General features: G+C 51.0%; 1 protein-coding gene across 3 annotated transcripts in view; it reads left to right on the forward strand.

The window, feature by feature from the left end:
• Positions 1-543: 543 nt before the first annotated feature.
• Chst15 (carbohydrate sulfotransferase 15) overlaps positions 544-22,425 on the forward strand; it is a 79,517-nt gene continuing 57,635 nt past the window's right edge. The window contains exon 1 of one of the 3 annotated variants that reach the window (XM_090345670.1): positions 544-657. The gene's annotated coding sequence lies outside the window, so the exon portion shown is untranslated. Of the gene's footprint in view, positions 658-1,171; positions 1,295-7,321; positions 7,343-22,425 lie in introns of those variants that run through there. The other 2 variants (XM_090345671.1, XM_090345672.1) reach the window with 2 other exon arrangements.

Here is a 22,425-nt window from a genome sequence, read left to right on the forward strand (position 1 = left end):
GGACCAAAGGAGCCTCTTTCTCCCCCTAGATAGGCCCAGGCGGCTCCTGGGAGCCATCAGTCTCCTCTGGGCCACTGCGGCTGGCTGGCAGTGAGTCCAGCAGTGAGCCCAGCCGAGCCCTACTGCCCGAAGAAGCAAACACCCTGGGCGGGGGAGCCAGGCCGGCCTTCGCAGGATGCAAAAGCACCACAGAGGGCGCCGAACCCACCAGCGCCATGGCCTTGAATATCAATGTATGGGTTGTTTCCAGACCGCCAAGTTCCTTACAGATGTCTGTGACGCGTGTGGGGGGGGTAGGGGTGCCTCCGCCAGACTCGGGGGCCTCTGGGTTCGCTCATTTGGGATCGGGGCGTCGCGCGAGCCGTGTTTACTTGGCAGGGGACGGGGCAGACCCAGCCCGCCGCGGGGCGCACACGCCCGGGTCTCCCGTTCCGGCCCGGAGCCGCGGGGTGTCAGCGCCCCGCGGGGCGGGGGCGGGCCCTGTTCGGATGTTTCATTCGCCATCTGCACGTCACTCCCAAACTTTTCCTCCCTGCGCTCGGGGAGTCAGGTTGACGCGCCCTGGATGCGGGGCGCGGGGCGCGGGGCTCGGGGCTGAGCGCGCTCCCGCGGAAGCCGGAGCTGCGGAGGCTTCCGGGCTGGCGTCGGGCTGTTCAGGTACAAGTTCGGGAGCCAGGTGCGGGGAGAGGGTTCTGCGGAGCGGTGGGCGGAGGTCGGGTTCGGGTCGCGGAGCCGGAGTCCCGGCGGCGGAGGCTGCGCGCGGCGCGGAGGCGGCGACGGCCCAGGCAGACAATGAACTTGCGAGCGCGCCGAGCCCTGGCAGGTTTGGGGCCCGCGCTGCTCGGCCTGGCCAGGCGTCTCCCGGCATTTTGTGACCCCCCCCAGTGGGCGGCGTCCCCCTCGCCGCCGGTCCCGACCGCGCTCCGGGGTTCCCGAAGGGAAAGGCCGCCCGCCGCGGCGCGGGGCTCGCACGCCCCCTCCCCGGCCGAGGGAAGGTGGCCGGAGCTCCGCGACCCGGGCCGGGCGGTGGCGCGGTGGCGCTGTGGACCGCTCGGAGGCCGGCGGAGCACGCACGCCGCGGGGCGCGCACCCGCCGGCTGTCCCGCAGAATCGCCCCGGGAGTCGGAAGCGGTGTCCCCGCTCCGCCCAGCTGAGAGTGGCTGGCGGCGGGCGGGAGGACCGACGGACGGAAAGGAGCCGCGGCGGCGTGAGCGCGCCCCGGGGGACGTGGAGAACCGGGGTCCCCGCCCCGCGCACTTCGGGGAAGTTCCCAGGCGCTGCCGGGGGAAGGAAGGTGGGTGTCCGCCGAGGTCCGCCTGGGTTCGGGCCGCCGCCAGCCCCTAGCTCCGGACGCACTCCGGGTGGGGAAGCGTGGGGGGGAGCAGGGACGGGGACCCCCCCCCCCGCCCGGCACCGGTCATGGAGACGGGCCTGGAGGGACTTAGGAGGGAAACCAGGGCGCGGCTGAACCTCGAGCGACCTCAACTTTTGCTCCCGGCCTTTTCCTCCCGCCCCGCCGCCCCCCGCGCCTCCCCGTCCACTCCCGCGCTGCGTCTCCCCAGGCGCGGTGACTCCGGAGTTGCCGGCGCCCCCGCCAACCTGGGCGCGGCGAGGCGAGCCGGCGGGGCTGCGGCGGGCGCGCGGCGGGAAGCCCGGCTGCGGGCGCTGAGGCCGTGGGGAGCCGGGAAGGCGACAGCCCCGGCGCGGCGCGGGGGCGACGCCGGCGACCGCGATGGGGAGCCGGCCTGCCGGGCCGCGTGTGCCGGTGGGAGGACGCGGTGGCTGGGGGTGGATGGTGGCGCGGGATGGAGCCCAATCCTCTCCTCCCTCCGGGATCGCGGATGGAGGCGCCGCGGCGAAGGGGGCCTGGCCTTGGGGCAATGAATGAAGAGCGGCTCCAGAGCCTTCCGACTGCTCCGGGCGATCCGGCCGGAGCGCGCGCCCGCGCCCGTGCAGGATTCCCGGCCTCTGAGCTCTTGGGCACCGCGTAGCCTGCACGTCCGGCCCCGCCGAGCGCCGGGGGAGCAGCCGGTGTGGCCGCCGGAGGCTCTGGTTCGGTTGGTTGTCTGCTGCTGCTGCGGGTGGACGTCGGCGCCACCAGTAAGCAGCACGGAGGGCCAGGGCCAGGGCCAGGGGGGCCGGGACCAGCTCCGGGGCTGTGACAGCGAGGCTCCTTTTCCATGGCCGTGCTGGATAAGTTTAGTCATCTGGAGTTTTTAGGAATGAAGTTGTGGCTTGTGAAAGCTTCTGGAACGAGATGGAAGGAGGGACTCGCACTCCCACAGCCCCTCTTACCAGCTGCCATTTCTGACTGCAGATCAGAGGGGCCGTGCCCGCAGGGAAGCCCCCACTACAGTTCCTTCTGAGTGCACTCACCACCCAAGAAGGCTAGCTGGGGGCATCTGCAGCCCCGGAGGAAACCGAGGCCTACCAATTTGCTACAAGTTTCCCCCTCATCCTTCTCCACCTGGAGCTGTCCTGTGACCCCTGCTTTGCAAAGCCAGGATTTTTCCTTCCAGAATTTGGCCCCCTAGGGACTTAAACATGTGATTGGCTGATCAGTGAAGACACCCAGATCACAGGGCTTTGTTCAAAATAGCACGAGGACAAAAATGTCTCTTAATTAGGTTGTTTGTACAGAACAAGGTTTTCTCCCCTCAAACTGATGGAAGACTGGGAGGGAGATACTTATCCTTGTTGTTTCCTGGGTGAATCCAGTTCATCCCTTTTTGGGAAAACTGAGTCAGGATGTGAGTGGCTCCACTAGGCGATAAGCCAACCAAAGGTAGACTGCTCACCCTTCGGGTTCTACCTCTGCAGGGAGCCATTGCAGCTCCTCTTTCCCCTGAGAGAACTGGACAAGATCATTGTCTCTTCCTATGGGCATGGCAGGACAGCAGCAGGAGGCAGGTGTATAGCGTTCCTTTGTGGAGGACCTGTGCAGTGAGGCTGGCTTGCTTTTCTGTGATGATTAGAGTCTGTAATGCTTAGACCACTACCCCGACCAGGGACCCAGCTCCATGGCCACTGTTAGGTTACCCATTTCCTTCCATACCTTCGTCTCTCCGTATTGCTGCTACTCCTCATCAGCAGGAGGAAGAGGTGTAAGAGGATTGCTGTCACATGCCTGAGAAAGAGAAGGCTAGTTTCTGCAGCAGGCAGAAGCCAGCCTTGCAGAGAAGGTTGGGCAGATCGCAAGCAGGCTTTGCTCACTTGGTGCCTTTAGGAGAATAACCCTGAGTTAAATTGCTGGGTCCTCGGAGCTTGGTTGGTTTGAACCTGCATGAGGAGGAGCAGCTGCTGGAAGGTGCCTGCCAGGCAGGTGGGGAGGGATGGAGCATGTTTTGAACAGGTGAGCACATGTCTCCCCTTCCTGGGTTAGCCTTCACTCTGCCTTAGCTGGTTGGGTAAAAGGCAAAATTGACAGTTTAATTTCAATGCAATTCTCAAATTTGAGAAGTATACTGGAGGAGTAGAGTGAGTGCCCTATGACCCTTGACATCTTGCTCTGTGTTTTATATATTGTGTTTATATATCAAGGAGGATGTCACACCGGGGGTGGGGTGTGAGAATTGGTGGCTGTCTGTCTCACCTGGCTTGGGTCTGGCATTGAGACCTGCCAAGGTCCTGTCTGTGCTGTGCTGTCTGTGTGGGTCTTGCATTCAGAAGCCAATCCATGAACCCCATCATGTGGACAGTGAATCCTGTCTAAACCTTCTCATATAACTTTATTTACTGAATGGTTCTCACAGTTGAGCCTCTAGGAGAAGGGGTTTCCCAGGGGGATTAAGACCAAGTCCCAGTCTTCACAGGGATGGAGCAAGAATACCAGTAGCAGACAAAGGATGCCTAACCTGTGGTTAGACCTGGCAAGAAGGACAAAGCAAAACAGGAGACATTTGTGTGTGATGTAGGGTGGAGTGAGTGCAGGGCCTCCTTTTCCTGATGTGACAATCGAGGCTCAGAACATAGAGTAGCATGCTGCTTTATGATTACTGTGATAGAACCTCTTAGAAATGTATAGGTGGGTAAACACTCCACAGTTAGTAGCCCTCACTTGTCCTCTCCTCATGTCCTAACCCTGTCTCCCTATCCAGAAATGCCAGGGCTCCAGAAATGCCATTCGCAGCCTATTTGTATGAGAGAAGAATTTGTCTTAAATTCTAAAAGCAGACTCTATTTTGTTTTGCCAGCCCCTAGGCTTGACCTCGGGGCCTGAACACTGCCCTTGGGCTTTCTCAAGGCTAGTGCTCTACCACTATGTATGTGGTACCGAGGAATTGAACCCGGGACTTTGTGCATGCCAGGCAAGCACTCTACCACTAGGCCAAACTTCCAACCCCCAGACTCTATTTTTAAAAGTTGTTGCTGGCTTGAGAGGGTCATATGTTTGAGCCATCATTCAAAGGACATGCCTTTAGCAGTGTGTGATGTAGAAGCGACTAGCCAATCACAGGAGAGAATAATTCAGCTTGCTTCTCCTGGTCCGTAAATTGGGAGGTTCAGGTTACTTCAAAGAGTAAAGTTCCCAGGCTGGAAATAAAGAGATCTTGTTTGCCTTTAGCTAAATGTTCAGAGAGCATTTCAATGTGTGCAGTCTGTTTCTTTATTGTCTTGAAGTATGTGGGTTTGCTCTGTTTGTTTTCAAAATAAAGCTCCAGAACAAAATGCTGTATGTATGAAGGTCTGTGTCTGCATGGTGTGAGGGGAGTCATAAAGCTGGTGGATCTACTTACTATCTCCTGCCTAAATATTCGAGAAGAAAAGCAAAGGCTTTGGGGTTGCCCTGAACACACATAGAATTTTCTAGAAGATAGCGTTGGGGAAGCAGGCAGTTGACCCTGATAGTAGTCATTCGAGTTGTCTCTACAGGTTCCCAGATGGCCTCATGCCAGGTCAGTCCCACAGGTGTGTCCTTAGGGGACAGGGGACTGCTAGAAGTTTACCCCTCCCCCGAGGTTCCCCATGCAGAGTTTAGGAGACAGGCTCAAAGATGGTGAAGGAAGGTGGGAGGGAGAATAACAATGGTGGTTCCAGAAGGAGAAGACAGGCTGAATCACCAAGTGGTTAAGTGGGGAAGGTGGCAAGTGGGAAGCCAGTTCCCAGTTCCATCTTTGCAGAATTTGCCAGGGCGTGGTGGACAAGGAGATCCCCATTTTCTGTCTTCCAGAGCAGCCAGCATCTTCACCAATGTGTTTCCTCAAGGTGTGGCCCTGGGCCAGAGTCAGCACACACACAGCTCTGATTAGTGGGAGACTGAGCTTGTGCAAGTCAGAATTACATAATGCTGCCGACAGGCGTCTTCGAGGGGCCCTGGCAAAGTGCAGTGCAAGTGACTTGGAGAGCTGAGCGCTCTGGGACCACTTCACCCCATGTCCTATAAGAGTTAAGCCCTGCCAGGTGCTTGGCACAGTGCCTGGTAGACAGTAAACACTCAGTAAACACCAGCTCTTGTGGTGTCCTTTAGTTCTAGAGACTGCAACCGAGAGTGGACGATCTCGAGGAAACGTCTGAAGTTGCATGTCTATCTTTTAATGTGTATGTATGGATTTCTTAGGGCGGGGATGATCGCTGCCTGAAAAAGCCTGACATCAGGAGGAGGCCCTGGTTTTCTTGCAATCCAGCCAAGTTTCCCCTCTCTGGTTGCTTTACCTGTCTGGTCTGTGTCTTCACAGTGGATGGAGGAAATGGGGTCAGCATCTACCCATTTCAGCCCAGTGGGCGGGCTGTGGACTCATTTCCGCCAGGTCCCCGTGTAATGCAATTAAGCAGGGAAGGCACTGGGCCACTTTTGGTGGAAATATGCTGCTGTGGCTCTCCATTGAATGTCACATCTTGGGCACCCATCTAAGCCTAAATGGGTCCTTGGTTTGTGTGTTGGGACAGTGGCCGGGGGGGGGGGGGGGGGGAGGGAAGCCTCTACCCTTGGACAGGTACTCTGTGTCACTCATCCTGGTCCAGGCCTTTTACATTTCAGAGGAAAGTGTGTCGGGCAGATCCTGAAAAGCAGAGGGTGTCATTATAATGGAAACTTGGACACTTTCCACAATTGTGTTTGTGGTAGAGGTATTGAAACCGTGAGCCTGGCCACCTAGGTGCCTGGAAAATACACCAACATGGGCAAGTAATTAGATTCAGGCCAGGCACAATTATGTATTTCCTACCCTGTGCTGGAACCTGGGGTTTTAGTTTTTACATTTTCTCTGAAAATGGAATATCTACTTGCCTGGCAGGTTTGCTCCCTGTGGTCACAAAGACAGTAGGGTGGCTTTCAGGAGGAGGATAGAGCAGGTTGAGGTCCTGCCCTGAATGTCTATGTCCTTGTGAGTAGCTGCTCCCCTGAGTCTGATCCAGGGAAGCTTTGCCAAGAGGCCCAAACCTGGCTTTTCTAGTCTGGAAGGTTGGAGAAGGTATAAGATGCGCTCTTGTTCTCCGTGATTCTCCACGGGGCCGGGCAGCCTGGACGCCCTTTCCCACGCTGGTGGGAGGAGGGACAGCCCATCTTCATGCTCTCTTCAGTGAATGCTGGGGGCCCAGCTGTGGTGTTCTGGCAGCACAGGGAAGGACTGTGCATAGAGCACTGGCCTAGGCCACTGTGTGTCTCTCCTGGCCAAATGTCCTAATCTGTGCCTCAGTTTCCCCATCTATAAAGTGGAGTTCATAATCTCTTCCTTGTTGAGTGATTGAGTATTGGAAGGAGAACGTTTTAGTGTTCATGGAGCTCGTCGGTACGATGAAATTTGGCTCTGTTCTGGTGAATTTGGAACGTGTGGAGAGATAGATGATGGGGTCAGGTGGAGATCAAATGTGATGTTTATCTATCTGGAGCTGAGGTTGGAGAACATGGCTGAACTAGTGTGGTAGGCAAGTGTGCAGAACTGGGAATCAGAGGTCCATTCTGAACACCCCTCTGTCTCTCTGGGGCAGCTAGCAGGGGAAGTGATGGCATCTTATGGTGCCAGGCTGGCTGGGCTGTGCATGCCTTACTCCTCCTTCCGCACTCCCAACACCAGGCAGACATTGTAAGGCACAGGACCCTCAGGTGTGGTACCTGGAGAGGTCTCAGGTGGCACTCCCTCCCAGGAGGAAGCAGTCACATGCTGCTCTGTGCCCGTGGGGTTGATGCCCCGCTCTCCTGGGGGTATGCCGTGGGTAGGGGCAGCCACAGCCACGAGCACAGGGTGCTCATTCTGTGAAGTCAGCTGCTGTGGGACTTTATCTGGCTTCTTAGCAGACTCAAGGCTACATTCTAACCTGTACACAGTACACTCGGACTGGAGGTAGCAGCTCACTGCTCGTCCAAGTACCTTTTCTGCCTCTGTTCTGCCTTTGTTCCTGTCAGGTTAGTACTTTATTTCCTCCCCTTTTCCCGTCCTCCTTCCCTCCCTCCTCCTCCTTTTTTCCCTTCTTCTTCCCTCCTCTTTTCCTCCTCCTTCTCCTTCTCTTTCCACTCCCCCTTCCCCTTCTGTCCCCTCCCTCTTCCAACCTCCTAGACTCAGCCAATGTTCCAGCCTCCCTAGTATTGAGATTATAACTGGATACCACCATACCCAACACTGGCGTGCACTTCTCGCCAGATAGAGACCTCTATCTTTTTTTTTTTTCTTTTTTCTGCCAGTCCTGGGCTTGAGCTCAGGGCCTGAGCACTGTTCTTGGACTTTCTCAAGGCTACAGCTCTACCACTTGAGCCTCAGCACCTCTTCCGGCTTTTTTCTATGTATGTGGTACCGAGGAATCGAGCCTGGGTCTTCGTGCATGCTAGGTAAGGACTCAGCCACCAGGCCAAACTCCCAGCCTGAGACCTCTGTCTTTGCAGTGCATTCTCCTGGTGATCCTGGATGTGGCTGTGTTCAGGTCTTGCTCCAGTGCTCACCTTCATTGTGTGCTTCCCTCCCCCCCCCATCACTGTCTCAAGGAAACCTGGCTAGTCACTCTGTTTATCTCCCATGCTGCCTCTTTGCCCCCATCTGAGTGCTGTCTTCCTTCTCTGTCACATTTCTCCTCCTTCACCCTGTCCACATGTTGATGGGACCGTGTTCCAGTTTCCTGGGTGCAGGCTGCCTGCCCAGCCTGGAAGGCTCCTGGGCAGTAAAGGGAGTGCCTGAGACCTGTGGCACACTCGCACAGTTGGACCCAGTCCTGATTACCAGTGGCTGCCATTGGTTTGAATTCGTGCATGGATTAAAATGATCTTTTGCCCTAAAAATGATCCTTCCAAGGGCTGACTTCTCCTGGAGATTCTGTTATGCACACAGAACACAGCAAGAAATCCTGATTTTTGTAGCAAGCCACAGAGAGTTGACATTTGCCATTGAACCTGCAAAGAAGTCCAGAGCCTGGAAGCTTGGACTTCCTGGCATCAGGTTTGGGGGCTATTAAAAGGTAGTAACCACAGCTTTTTTTTTCTTTTTTCATCTTGAGAGTTTTGGGGGAAAACGTGATGGAAATGTGGTTGGTGTTACAGGAATACAAGCAAGAGTCATCTATCTCCTCAGGCAGGAGCCGGGGGTGGTTAGCAGTTCCTATAGCTGGAATAAATAGCTCCTTTGTTTGGAATGTAAATATTTGCATTAAAATATAAAGTATGTCCTGGTGTGTATTTTTAGCCACCATAATTTTCTAAACCCCAAATCAGACTATTGGCCTACAGAGGATTCTGTTCCTCCAATTTGTGAACCTGTTTATATAAAGAGCTTTCCAAATATACACACCCACAACTCACGTTTGCTTTGTGCACATAAAGAATCTCCAGGGTTTTGGGAAAGCGGGGTGGCCTGGGGAATGTGGGCACTGGTGGTGTTTCCAAGCACACGCTACTGGTTCTTCTGTCTGCTGGGTTACAGATACGTTGGGGGCCGAGGTGGAGCTTAGCTGGAGGCCTGTAGGATGGTCCAGCCTGGCTCCCTTGTCCTCTTTGGGCACTCAGGTTGGGGGGGGGGGCTGCTGCTGGCTGATCTCTGTATGCTATAACCAGGCCCTTGATTTCAGAGGAGAGGGATGTTGGGGACTTTTCTGTAGTCTGACGAAGGGAGGCGGATGGTCTCACTGCTTGATCATTATTGAATTGGGAGGGCAATTCTGTGTCATGTACTCCCATCAGAGACTCAGGAGCAGGTCAGCTTTTTTGGTTGTTCTTAGGAGAGCAGCCCAGATCTGTCACATACTCACTTATTTTTCTGGCCTACTTTGTTCTCTGGGTAAGAGGCCAGGGGAAGCTGGGGAACTGGGCTAGACAAGGCACTTTAATTCCTGAAGCTTTCTGTGATAGAAACTGTAGCCAGGTGCCTTCCCCTCTCCCTACTGCATTTCTTGGCTAGATTACAAATTAAAGTGACATAAGACAGATGAACAAGAGGAAAGCCACATTTAATTACCTGCATACAGGAGTCCCACAGAATAGGAGACTGGGAGAAGATGTGGGATGGTTGAAAGTCAGTGGAGCTAGAGAAAGGACAGGAGCTCAGAATCCTAAGGGTGACCTGGCACCAGAGGAGGGGACGGGGCAGACACCAGGGTGGCTTACTTAGGCACTAATGGCTCTCAGGTTCCTTGTTTTGGAGCAGCCCTCAGGAGAGCAGGTGAGCCCTTTTCTCCTCTCAGGCCACCTACTTTGGTTGATAAGAGCCCAGGAAGGGACTCCTGAGCTTTCCCCTCGGGGCCCCTCTCTAGACAGATAAGGAAGCCCTGAGAGACTCTGCTTATCTCCTTTTCCTTATGTGGTCTCATTCCTTGGGATCATGGTGCATTTGGGTGGCTTTTCTTGAATTTCTCCAAACCCTCCGTGCCAGTGGGGCATGGTGGCACAAAGGTGGTGGCACTTGACTGTCATCTCAGCAGGAATGTACACAGGAACCTGAAGTGGGAGATTGCATGAGCTGAGGCAACTTCCTATAATTCTGGGCAGTGTAGCAAGGTTCCCCTCTCAAAAAAATGACCAAACCAATCAAATGTACCTTCTGGCCCCGAGGCTTAACTAGAGAACACTGGCGGGAGTCAGCTGGCCTAATGAGAGAGCAGACTGGTCTGCAAGGAGACCCCAGATTTACAGCTGGCTTTCTACCTGGCAGACTCCCTCTCAGCACAGGAGGAAGGGAGTCTCACCAGCTGTGGTCCTCAGTTCTGGCTCTCCAGAGGCTGGAATAAAGGGCCTCCATTATCCATGCTTCTTCCAGCCTGTGGCCCTTTCCACTATGGACAGGGCAGTTCCTTCTTCATCCACTGAACAGCCCTAGGTGGGGACCTGGAATCTTTATGATGGCAGGATCCCTCCATCGCTCCTTCCCCGTCTCCATCTCAGAAGGCCCAGGTCCTGACTTTAGGAGCATTCGGCATCCTTGAACTTGGAAACCTTCCTTTCTCTAGGACACTGAGCCCCACATGGACGAGGAAGTGGTGAAGGGAGAGGGGGTCTGAGGCAAGGAGAGTCAGGAATCCTGTGTTCAAGACCCACTCTGTGCCATCCACTGCCAAACACACAACTTTCTCTTTGCTCCTTTGACCAACTAGGGAACGTTCTTCCCCTGGATCACATTTTATGGACTTAGGAGCAGGGCCTGAGAAGACCCATCTTGAATATTTAGGTGTTTCTGGATGGTAGAAACACCATTCCCTTTCCGGTGTTCTCACTGTGCCCGGTCCACAATGCTATGACCTTCCTCCTAGTTCTGTGATATCATGTGTCCAGTCATGAGAGTTCATTCCCCTGGAGGTGACCGGAAGTAGCTGCCTGTGGCCGAGGTATGCTACACTCACCTGAGAAAGTTATAGCAACACCAAATGAGGGGCTGGAAGGCCTGCAAAGGAACGAGAACTGTATCAGCCTGACATTTTGTGTCATCTTAATTTTGAGAAGCTATTTATACTCTTGATAGCAGTTTCAGAAGAAATTAGATAAAGGAAGGTATGAGTGGGAGAGCTGGAGTTGGTGAGTGGAACCTCATAGGAAGGAAATGTCTGAAAAGCCAAAACAAAAATCATGTGTTCACTGATGGGTATTTGAAAGACCATATATCCTTCGCATTGTACACAATTTAGCATCACAAAGCAGGTGAGCCTAAGTGCCATTTGAGTGGTCGAAAATAAATTTGCTTTCAGCTGTCACAACTGAAACAGGTCGATAGCAAACTGCAGACCTGCCCTCTCTGCAGTTCGCAGGGTTTTGGGTTACAGGAGGAAGTCCCGCCCACTGAACAGCCCCTGGGATGGCTCAGGAAAATGCAGAATTGGCTAGCTTCTACACACACACACACACACACACACACACACACACCCCTCTCACAGGCACACACCCCTCACATGCATATACATCACACATATCCCACATGTACCTGCATGCCTACAACACAGACTCATACACAACACATGTACATATACATACATGTTACATACATAAACCTGTACATATACATACACATATGTATATATGTATATATCCATATATTCACAAATAAATATACATATAAAATACATGAAACAAAACTGTCATGTGACTGGTTTTGGAAATGTTGTAACAGACCTTCCTTAACCTGTTTAGATGATCCATTTCTTTTTCTCATGGCAGTGGGGTTTGAACTGCAAACCTTGTGGTTGCATGGCAAATGCTGTACTACTTGACCCCATGACCTAAGCCTTTTTTGTTTATTGTTTTATTTTCAGATCAGGTATCAAGATTTTACCCGAAACCAGGCTTGGACCACAATCTTACTTATCTCTTCTGTATAGCTGATTATAGGTGTGAGTTAGCATGCCTGACTAATGAAGCTAGAGTGATTTAATTCACTTGCTCTATAATTAAAGTATATAAGCCAATGTTTAAAAAACACATTGAAGATATGTACATTATACCACCACAATCAATTTTATTGTTTCATCACCTCAAAAAGAAACTTTACAGCCTACAGCTGTTACACCCTGGCTCCCCATTCTCTCCCCTCCGCTCCCAGCCCTTGGCAGGTGCATGTCTTTCGGTCTTGACTCAGTTCCTCTATTTTAGACGTCGGTATGGTAGAGTTGAGGAGGGTGTGGTCCTTCACGACTAGCTTCTTTCCCTCTGCGGGGATAAACATAGATTATGTCCTTTTTAAGGCCAAATAGTGATCTACAATACAGGCGAGACCACGGCTTTGTTTTTCCACTTGTTCATGGGTAGGTATTCGTTGGCTGCACACTTTGACTCTTATAAATAATATTTTGCATGCTTGTGCACCCATTTTTTTCACGTGGATATTTCCATTTCTAGGGTAATTTTTTTAAAGGTATTTTTCTTCCTCTGGCTTGAGAGAACTCTCAAGTTTCAAATGAGGTCCTGTTCCTCCTTGCTGTGGTGCTTGCTGAGATACTGAATAGTTACAGTTGTGGAGCTGAGAGGAATACCATTCAGATCTCCTTCCCTCCCCATCTTTGCCAGTACCAAGGTTTGAACTCGGGGCTTCACACTTACTCAGATTGCTTATTTGGCTGGTGCTCTACCACTTGAGCCATACTACCAGTCTAGCTTTTTGCTAGTTACTTTGGATATGGAGTCTTATGGATTTTTCGGCTCATATTGGCTTTGAATCTCACCCCTCTGGATCTTAGACTGCTGAGTAGCTAGACTTATAGGTGTGAGTTAACAGCATCTGGCTTGGACTGTCTTTATAGATGGGGAAACTGAGGCCCCGGGAAGCCATGAACAGTCAGGATCGAACCTAGGCTTTCAAGTTCCTCCTGTTCTCCTAGTAAAATTCCAGGCTGCCTTTTCTTTCTCCTTGCCCCTCTCTCTTTTCCTCTTCCTTCCTCTTTCTCTTGATGGGCCTAGGATTTGAACTTAGGGCCTTGTACTTACTAGGCAGGCACTGTCTACCTGCGTTACACCCTCAGCCCAGGCTGTCTTCTTGACTGGCTTGGGTAGTAGACTATAGTTGGTGGACAGATGGTGGCTGGCAACTCCTGCCCACTGTTGTGACCCTCTGATCTGACACAGGCTTGAGAATGTGTCCTATCCTCCCCCACATGGCAACAAGAGCCACACTTGTGGCGCCAGCATCTTTCTAGTTCTTTTCCCCTGCAGCAACCGGAGGCCACTGCTCATCCGGGGAGTAATTAAATTAGGAACCAATTCAGAGAATGAAATTTTATCTGATCTGGCCAAGCCTATAAACAAGGGGCTGTGACTGTGTCTCCACGATGCATTATGAAGTTGTACTTGAAAAAATCATGCTGGGCTGCAGCCTTGAAAGAACTGTGTTAGAGCCCCAGGTGCAGACCTCCCTGGCTGGGGCTTTGCATGGGCTGGGGGCGGTCTGGGGGTGTTGGCTGTGTCCCCAGACCAGACTTTCAAGTGCTTTGTGTCCAAGTCCGATGTGGTTCCCATGAGGTAGATATACGTGCTTTGTGGGTGGAAAGTTCTCTCTGCTTGGGAACCTTCTGTCCAGTCCTCATGGAGTGGCTCTTGTTCTGCTTTATTGAGGGTGCATTTTCCATGGCTGAATCCACTAGTCCTGGCATCTCTACTGCTGATGTTTTCAGAAAGGACAGGCTGGGATGTGTGTTGACACAGGTGACAGTAAAAAGTAGCTGTATCTCACTTAGGCCAGAAGCTGAATAAGTACTGGAAGGATGCTAATGACTGTAAGTCAAAGGGAAAATTGGATGCCTTCAGGGAACCAGGTGAACTCACCCAGAGGAAGGTAGAAGAGGCAGATAACGCTGGGAAGGAAGAAGAGGATGAGTTAAAACTGTGTCTCTCTCAGAAAGAACCTAATGGACCCTTATCATCTCATGGTTAGTGGTACCCCAACACCCTTTCACAAACGTGGCAAGCTATCAATTTGGGGGAGGCACCAGTGGCTCATGCCTCCAATCCTACGTACCCTGAAGGCTAGAATCATAGTCAAAACTAGCCCAAGCAGGAAATTCTGTGATACTGTTGTCTCCAATTACCCAGCAAGAAACTGGAGGTGGAGCCGTGGCTCAAGTGCTAGAGTGCCATCCTTAGGTGAAAAAGCTAAGGGACAGCACACAGAGCGTGTTTAAGATCTAGTACTGGCACACAACATACACAAAAGTCAGTTTGGAAGGAAATTCAACTGGGGAAGGAACATATCTGCAGTTTTGATGTCACGTTGAAAATCCCATGAAACCTTTGGAAAGAGATGCAGGGTCCATGCTGGTGTTGGGCTGGATCTGGGCACTGGGTGTGTGTCTGGGTGTGGGAGTGTGCATGCATGTGCACACGTATGTGGACCTGAATGTGTTACACTCTCTAGCTAAGACACAGTACTGGAACTTGGCAGCGGTTGTAACTGGTCTTCCGGGACCATCTCTAGTTCTTCCTTGGCATGGCTGAGGCTGGAGCATCACTTGTTCTATGTCTGGGCTTAGACTTCCACTCTGACTGGCTTTGGGTCCTAGGTCCAGATTCCTCAGATGTAACTCATAGGTTTTCTTTCATTGCTGCTTTCTGTAGCAAGGGCAGATGGGTTTTCCTTCTCTTCATGAAAGACTCAGTGTCCCCACAGTGGCCAGGCTTCAAGCACACATCTCCTTCAACACGTGGCAGTCTAGATTTGCCTCCTTTCTGTGTTGACCACTAGAAGGTTCTGCATCCCTTTGGAGCAGGAAGGGTGTGTTATTCAACATTGTGTTCTCAGGGCCTAGGCCGTGGGAAGGAGACTGGGAGCAGTGGTTAGATGGGTAGACAGAGAGGTAAGAGAAGGGAATGAGCAAGTGTGTCTTGAATCCTCGAGAACCTCGGGCCATGGTGCACTGATGGCTAGAGACTTTCTGATTATTCTGTTCCCCTCTTGCACAGACTTTGTGGCCTGGGAGACTGAGACCTGCAGGATCTCATTTGGGAGCTTGAGTTCTCATCTCTTTTGGATCAGCTCTGCCTGCCTTCCTTTGTAAAAAGGTCTTTTGTCCTGGGAACTTACCATGTTGCCATGTTGTCCTCAGAGAATTAGATAGGTCTAGAGGCAGATAATGGACAGACTACAGATATTGGGGAACAGGGATTCATTCCTAAGTGCTGAATGAGGGAGGGAGTGATTGTGGTCTTGGAGACAATCCTACCAAAGGAAGCGACACCTCAACTCTACCTTCAATTACTGAGAGGCGTGGGTCATAGACAGGCAATGCAAGACCCTGAGTGTGGAAGGGACGCCAGACAATGGGACAAAGCAAAACTATGTATGGGAGAGTGACCGCTAGCTTAGGGGCACATGGGGGTACTCTCTCTTGGTCTCCACCTTCAAGTTGCTGTTTGTAGTTCTCTCTAGTTTTCTTCACCGGTGAAGAACACCTGTCCAAGCCGGACTGGCTGGTAGCTATGGCAGTTTCAGAAGCACAAGAGATCCCCCTCCACTGGGGGGGCCCTTGTCCTGTCTTGGAGGGGGTTGTCTGCAAGCAAAGCTAATTTTATATATTCCCATGCCTGAGGGGGAAGTCTTGGGGTGAGCAGCTGAAACCACACTCTTACAAATAAGACCGAAATAGTCTGTGCTGTCCCCAAGGTGAGCACGGGCTGCTCATTTGCCTGCAGCGGCATTGCCAGGCAGTTTGATTCTGGTCCCTAAGTGAGGGATGAGGCGTAGAAAATGACACTAGTGTGGCCCCTTCTTGACTCCTGGACTCAAATCCCCTTAAGTCTTCTCAGGTAGAGGTCTTTCCTTTCTTCCACCCTGGCTTCCAGATGTGCATTAGCACATTGGCTCTTAGAAGGTCTTCTTTAGGCCAGCAGGCTCTGGCTGCCTCCTTGCCCCAGATTCGGCCATCACCTCAGGAACTGTGGCCTCTCTGGAACAGTGCTTTGGCCTCCTGTGTCCTCCTTCAGGATGCTCTGCGCCATATCCACATTAACAGGGCTCAGTACCCGACTTTCTGACCTGAACACTGTCAGGTCCTCAACGGAATGTTCCTGCCTCGTTTCTCCAACCGAAGTCGCTCTCTGATTCTCTCTGGACCTTCTTACAAGTGTAACATTGCAAAGTTTTCCTAACACATGGGCGTCAGTAGTCGTAGGGGTATTACACATTTCCGTTTTATGTTGTTCATGAGTAATTTTTAAGCTGTAGGTAAACAAACATCCCTGTGTATTTGTAAATAGCAAGATAAAAATAGTTTTATTTTCCCTCCCCGATAGAATCTGGAATGGTTCTATCCCCAACATTCCTTCTTTCCCCAGTCGGTGTACTGCCTCAACTTCCTGGAAGCCAAAAATCTGCCCAGAATCTCCTTCACCTTTTGGCACTTCTACAGGCTGCTTCCTAACTTTAGCTTTTTATTTTGAAGAATTTTACACTCACAGGGAGTTTCAAAAATAGTACAGATTTCCTGTGTAGCCTTCACCCGGCTTCCCACGGCCACAGTATCTTCCTCGGTCTGTGACAATGCCCTGGATGAAGCTGCGGGCTGTATTCTGCTGCCTTCTAATTCCACTGAAGCTAGGCACTTTGGGAGCAGCCTAGCATTACATAATTCCAACATTGTTGTTTTATCTTCTGGTTGGTTTTGGATCCCTTCCACTTGAAGTAAAATTAGTTTCCATCCGGTCAGTCAGTATTAGAAGAGCCATATTGAATGCATTGTATATGTCCCAGGAGCCCACGTGGTGTTTTGTGGTGCATTTTCCCTGGGTGATTCTTGGAAATGGGGAACCATCCAGAGCAGTTGGATGGAGAAAGAATGTAGGACAGGGCACATGAGCTTGAGTTCTGATCACAGTGTCCACATGCCCGCCATATTTAGTGTGTGATAGTTATCATGTGCCTAGTTTCATTTTATACTCCCAGCCACCTTTGAGGTGGATACGGAAGCAAAAACTGAATCCAGGGGAGCTTATCCTGCTCCCTGGGGGTGAGTTGGTGGGACTTGAACCCTGGTACCCTGAAGTCAGAGATGGCTTATTTGCCTCCCAGGGCTCCCTTCTTGGTTCAAGCCTGCACACTTTTGGGTGCCAGTGCTCACTGGAATGCTTTATGTCCATGAGCTGCTTGCTTGACATCCCTGAGCCTGCCCATCCCTTTGCTTCTGAGCAAAGTGGGTTTTCCTGGTGAGCTAGAAACATTCAAAAGACCCAGGCAACATTCCTGCCCTGCCTTTTCTAGATACTTTGAAGGATGGGGGAATTTCTGCAGCCTAATTAGGTTTGATGGGAACCTCAATTCTAATTGGATTAGGCTCTGGTGTATTTTAATTAAGCCATCTACAAACAGATTTCTTCAAGATACAAAATCCCTGTCTAGTGGGCTGGGCCAGCATCTCTCTTAGTCAGCTCAGCTCTGCACTGGAATATTCTTATCCTGACCAGAAAACTTTTAACTGTATATGAGTGTGTGTACATGTGTAAGCATGTGTGTGTGTGTGCACGCGTGTGCACGCGCCAGCACGCACACATATGCACATATCCCTACCTCTTGGCGACACAGACAGTGCTAATTGTGAGATGTCACCAAAATGGCATTTAAGGGTTTTATCTGCGTAGGCATAATTGATTTTACATTCCCTTCCAAGGAAGGCTAGGATGGAGCCTGTTTGTAAATGATATTTAAACTGTGCAGGCTTGGAGACGAGTTGTAAAAACTAACAGAGCAGGGCGCTGGTAGGACTTAATTTTCTCTTCAGATCGTGGATGGAGCACATCACTCAGACAAGATAAAGATTTTCCCATTTATAGGGGCTGAGCGGGCATAAACCTCAGCTTGTAAATTTCTCCAATGACCACTGGCTTTGCCTGAGTGCCTGTGGGATGGCCTGGACTCCGGGGATGAATGTGTGATTGCATTAGTGTGATAAATTAAAGGGTCCCCTATTAAAAAAACAATTACGAGCCAGCTCTGTATTAGAGAAAATGCTACTGGTAAGGGGATTTCTGGTAAGCTGGACTCATGGAAGATTCTCTATCACGTTCTGAAACATGGACAGATCATGAATGGAAATGTGCCATTTTCTAAGCTTTTGTCTGTCACAAAACTCACCCAGCTTCCTGGATGTGTTATCCCTCTCCTTTTAACCCCAGTTGTTTAACTCTTTATCTGTCTTAAGCACCAGTCATATAATTTGCTGGGCCCAATGCAATGTGATGATGTGAGTCCTTTATTTAAAAAGTATTGAAAGTGGGCCGGGAGTTTGGCCTAGTGGTTAAAGTGCTTGCCTAGCATGAGCGAAGACCCGGGTTCGATTCCTTGGTACCACATACATACAAAAAAGCTGGAAGTGGTGCTGAGGCTCAAGTGGTAGAGCTCTAGCCGTGAGAAAGTCCAAGGACAGTGCTCAGGCCCTGAGCTCAAGCCCAGGACTGGCAAAAAAAAAAAAAAAAAAAAAAAAAGTATTGAAGGTTTGGGTGCCAGTGGCTCATACCGTAATCCTAGTTACTCCAGGAGGCTGAGATCTGAGGACCGAGGTTTGAAGCCAGCTCAGGTAAGAAAGTTTTTCAGAGTCTTACCTCCAGTTAATCAGCAAAAAGCCAAAAGTAGAGGTATGGCTGAAGTGGTATAGCCCCAGCCTTGAGCAGAAAAAGCCGAGGGTGACTGTGAGGTCCTGAATTCAAGCCCCAGGAACTGGCACAAAACAAAAAGCATTAGGAATTTCACAACAGGGACAGCAGTGCATTAAATCAAGCATGGGGAGGGTGGGGCCCATTGTGGCAATGGATCACTGATGGGCCATTCAGTCCTGGCTACAGAGTTGCCTCTGGGACCCTTTATAGTAATGAAGAAATGGATTTACCATCCATCCCTACCCTGCGAGACTAGATGGTAAACTTCCTGAGAGAAGAGGCAGCACTGCCTCACCTCCTGTCCTGGGCTCCACACAGGACACCTCGAGTAGGCACCTGGTTGAGTGCACATAGGGAATGCTTGCACAGCCGAGTCAAACACTCCCTTGACTTGGAGGAGATTCCACGTGGCTCTCAGGTTCTAAGTATCAGGAGTCTGAAGCAATCTACCTATAGCATGTTCAGAAGGGACAAGGACAAGGACTAAAGTTCTCTAATGACTGCTGACAGCTCTACATTGGAAGGAGAAAATCTGGACACAAAACTTTCAGATTTTGTGGTGGGGGTGCAGAGAGAGGGGGGAAGGAGGGGGAGGGAGGGAGGGGAGGAGGAAGAGGAGGGAGAGGGAGAGAGAGAGGGAGAGAGGGAGAGAGGGGGGGGGAGGGAGAGGGCGCCCGCCCACACTCTCTTCCACAAAGTGGAAAAGGCTGTGATGCATAACACGCTAAGGGTGGGATTCTATCTGTAGCTCTGTAGCTCCATAGCTTTGTCCCAAGTGTGGGAAGCTATCTCTTTTCTACTTGGCTTTTTATAACTCTTACATGTGTCTGTTGAAGCTCTGCCCTTTTTAATTGGGTGGGAAGCCCTTGGAGACAGCGGAGGATTTCAGGGGACATTGGAAATCATCCTGATCACTTCTGGGTCATACCAGCTTGGAAAGTCAGGAGGTGGGATTGAGGGTCTAGTCCTCCCTGGATCAGAAGTGAACATCAGCCATGCCTTCCCTCCCCTGGAGCAAATGGGATTAGAAAGGGGCGCCCCTCCTTTGTGTTGAGTCTTTGTGAATTCAGTGTGGTCCAGGCATGCAGAGAGGGTGGGGGGGGCAGAGGAAGAGAGTTTAGGGGGAGAGTCCCCCTTTCCTTTTGGAAGCCAGAGTAGTATCCAGGGCTGGGTGCCAGAGAAGGGAGCTTCCAGCCAAGGAGAGCCCAGACTTTTCAGATTTAAAGTTGGAATTGAGGGTCTTGAATGAGGATTAAAATTAGCTTTACATTGGCGAGGGAATTGACACTCTGCTCAGAATCTGCTGTGGGGGCTGTCCACTGTGACCATAGAGCTGCCTCTGCTGGGAATGAACTGCTTTTCCTTCATTGCTTCTGCCTCTGTCCTCAGCTTTTGCCGAGGCCTCCAGACGGGAGCTTGCGGGGAGCTCAGAGAGAGCCAGGATGCTGTGCCATGACCTCATTGTCACAACTTAATGGTCCTGAATGGGACTAGACACTTGAAGAAAGAAAGCGTCTTTTATGCCTCTGAGCTGTGGGGAGAAAGCAGGGCAGGAAGCCAGCCTTTGTGGGCCAGGCACAGGGAAGTCTGTGTTGTACCTGGATGTGTGCAACTGGATCCTTCAGTCATTTGAGAATTCAGCCAGGGCCTAACTTACTCAGTGAAGAACAAATATAGCATTTGCATGTTCAGGCTGGTTTATTTATCTTCCCTGTTAAGACATCTACAATCACTGTTTTAATTTTATTTTTTCATTGCCTTTAAGTAGTCATCAAAGGAAGCGCAGGTCAGCAAATCAGTGTATAAGTACAATCATCTTGACCAATGTCAACCCTACCATGGTTCTCCCCATCTTTCCCAACCCCATCCATATATATATATATATATAGTATATATAATCTCATATATATATATATATATGGAAGATAAAATGCTAAGCTTCACTATACTCTTACTATACTTTTGTTATCTCATGTGGGAATCTGGAAGAACTTGACTAAGTCTGATTTAAAAATATTGGTGAAAATATATTGCTGCCCAAATCACAGAGAAGCAGCAAATAGGGAAGGATGAATGTGCCTAAACCATTTCACTGTCAGTTCCAGAGGGGCAGGGTGCCATCTGCCACTTCCACCCACTAAGCCCCAGGGTTGGCACAGCCACACTCTGGGGAATCTGTTCATGAATGGATGAGCCAGGTACTAGATTTGCATTAGAGACTGAATCTTGGGCAATAGCTTCAAATGAAAGGAAATGATAAAGATGGAAGAAAATTATACTGTCACAAGCTGGGTGCTAGTGGCTCATATCTATAATTCTAGCTACTCAGGAGGGTGAGATCTAGGACTGTGGTTTGAAGCCAGCCCTGGCAGGAAAGTCCATTAGACTCTTATCTCTAATAAAATACTCAGAAAAAGCGCAAAGTGGGGCTGTGGCTCAAGTGGTAGAGCACTAGCCTGGGCTTAGGAACATGCCCAGGCCCTGAGTTCAAGCCCTGGGACTGGCAAAAGAAAAAGAAAATTATACTGTTACATTCCACACATATGGCTGAATCAATCTCTCCACACCCCAGAGGCAGATGGCACGATACCTACTTATAGAGAAGGCAGTGGAAAGGAGGTGGCTTGTCTGGGACCACCCAGTGTGCAGTGACTAGGCACTTGCCCCCAGTGTCTTCTAGACTAAGAGAGCCATAGGGGCTGAGGAAGTAATGCCCCTTATCAATGGCCAGCTGTTGTTTGGGATGCCTTGATGACTCCAGTTTGATCCCTAACCCACTGAGGGACAGAGCCAGACAATCAGTCAAGCTGGGGGAGGCAGGGGTGTCAGGTCTTGCCTCATCATGCCCCTTGTGGAATTTAGAGCTTAGAGGTAGACCAGATGGAAGTTCTCAGTTGACAGTCTAGTTTTAGTTGAGGTGACCTCCACAGAGGAAAGGCATTCGCGGTGTGGTATGTATGTCCTTGTTCAGTTAATACAGTAAGACCACTTTGGCGGGGGGTGGGGAATATCACAAATCTCTAGGTTATAGTACAGGGAACTTGGAGGACAGACTGGTTGCAAGGGAAGCTCTGAGCCCAATGGCTAGAAGGGGCGGCCTTCCCCATCCCCCAGGGGCAGGACCTGCAGGTGTTCTGCAAGATGGTATCAGCTGTGGAGAACATGTGAGTGAGGGTTACACAAACCCCAAGAAGGTATCCGGACCTTTGATTCTCTTGCAAAGGCTGAGAGACTAAGGTAGAACCATTGTATGTGGAGACTGGGTTGATTATCATGGCTGGCTGGTTTCCCTCAGGCCGCTCCCTCCCTTTCCTGCACTCAGAATTGCACCCACTTTTTGAGAGGCAGGTTTGGTGTCTCCTGTAAGTGTCTTCATCCACATTTAGGGTTCAGGAGGCTTGTTTTCTTTCTTTCTGGGGAGATTTGAGAGAGCTGGGACATTCTGTGGAAGTAACTTGGAGAGTAGAAACTCTGGGGTAACAGCAGAAGGGCTGAGATTGTCCTGACTCCAGGTGTTAGCCCTATGAAGCCAGGGGCTACCAGCCTGGGATGGAATAGCAAAACGCCATCTCTGAGGAAGTGGGAAAAATTGGGCTCACTTTGGGTCATACTGATTTCTGCCCCCAGAAAGTCATCTGTAGAGAGAGGCTGAGGAGAGTATGCGATGGCATCTCCTTCCTGGGATGTCTGGCAGCCTGCCAGGTGGCTGCCAAGCAGAGCAGTGCCTGTGGCCTCCTGCTGAGTTTAGAGAGGGTGGTGCCCTTTAAGACCCTGGAAATCCATGAATCCTGGCACACAGGAGGTCATTAGCTCTCTGACTGCAACATGGGCCATAAAACGAGCCCTAAGTGGTTCTCAGCTCTGTTAAACATTATTAGAGGGAGGAAGCTTTGGTTTGGCACCTCTGGAGATAGATGAGCATCCATCTGATGGGGGAATGCTAACCTTCA

This window comes from Megascapheus bottae, chromosome 15 (assembly GCF_031878675.1).
Source record: "Megascapheus bottae isolate mThoBot1 chromosome 15, mThoBot2.hap1, whole genome shotgun sequence".
NCBI classification, from domain to species: domain Eukaryota; kingdom Metazoa; phylum Chordata; class Mammalia; order Rodentia; family Geomyidae; genus Megascapheus; species Megascapheus bottae.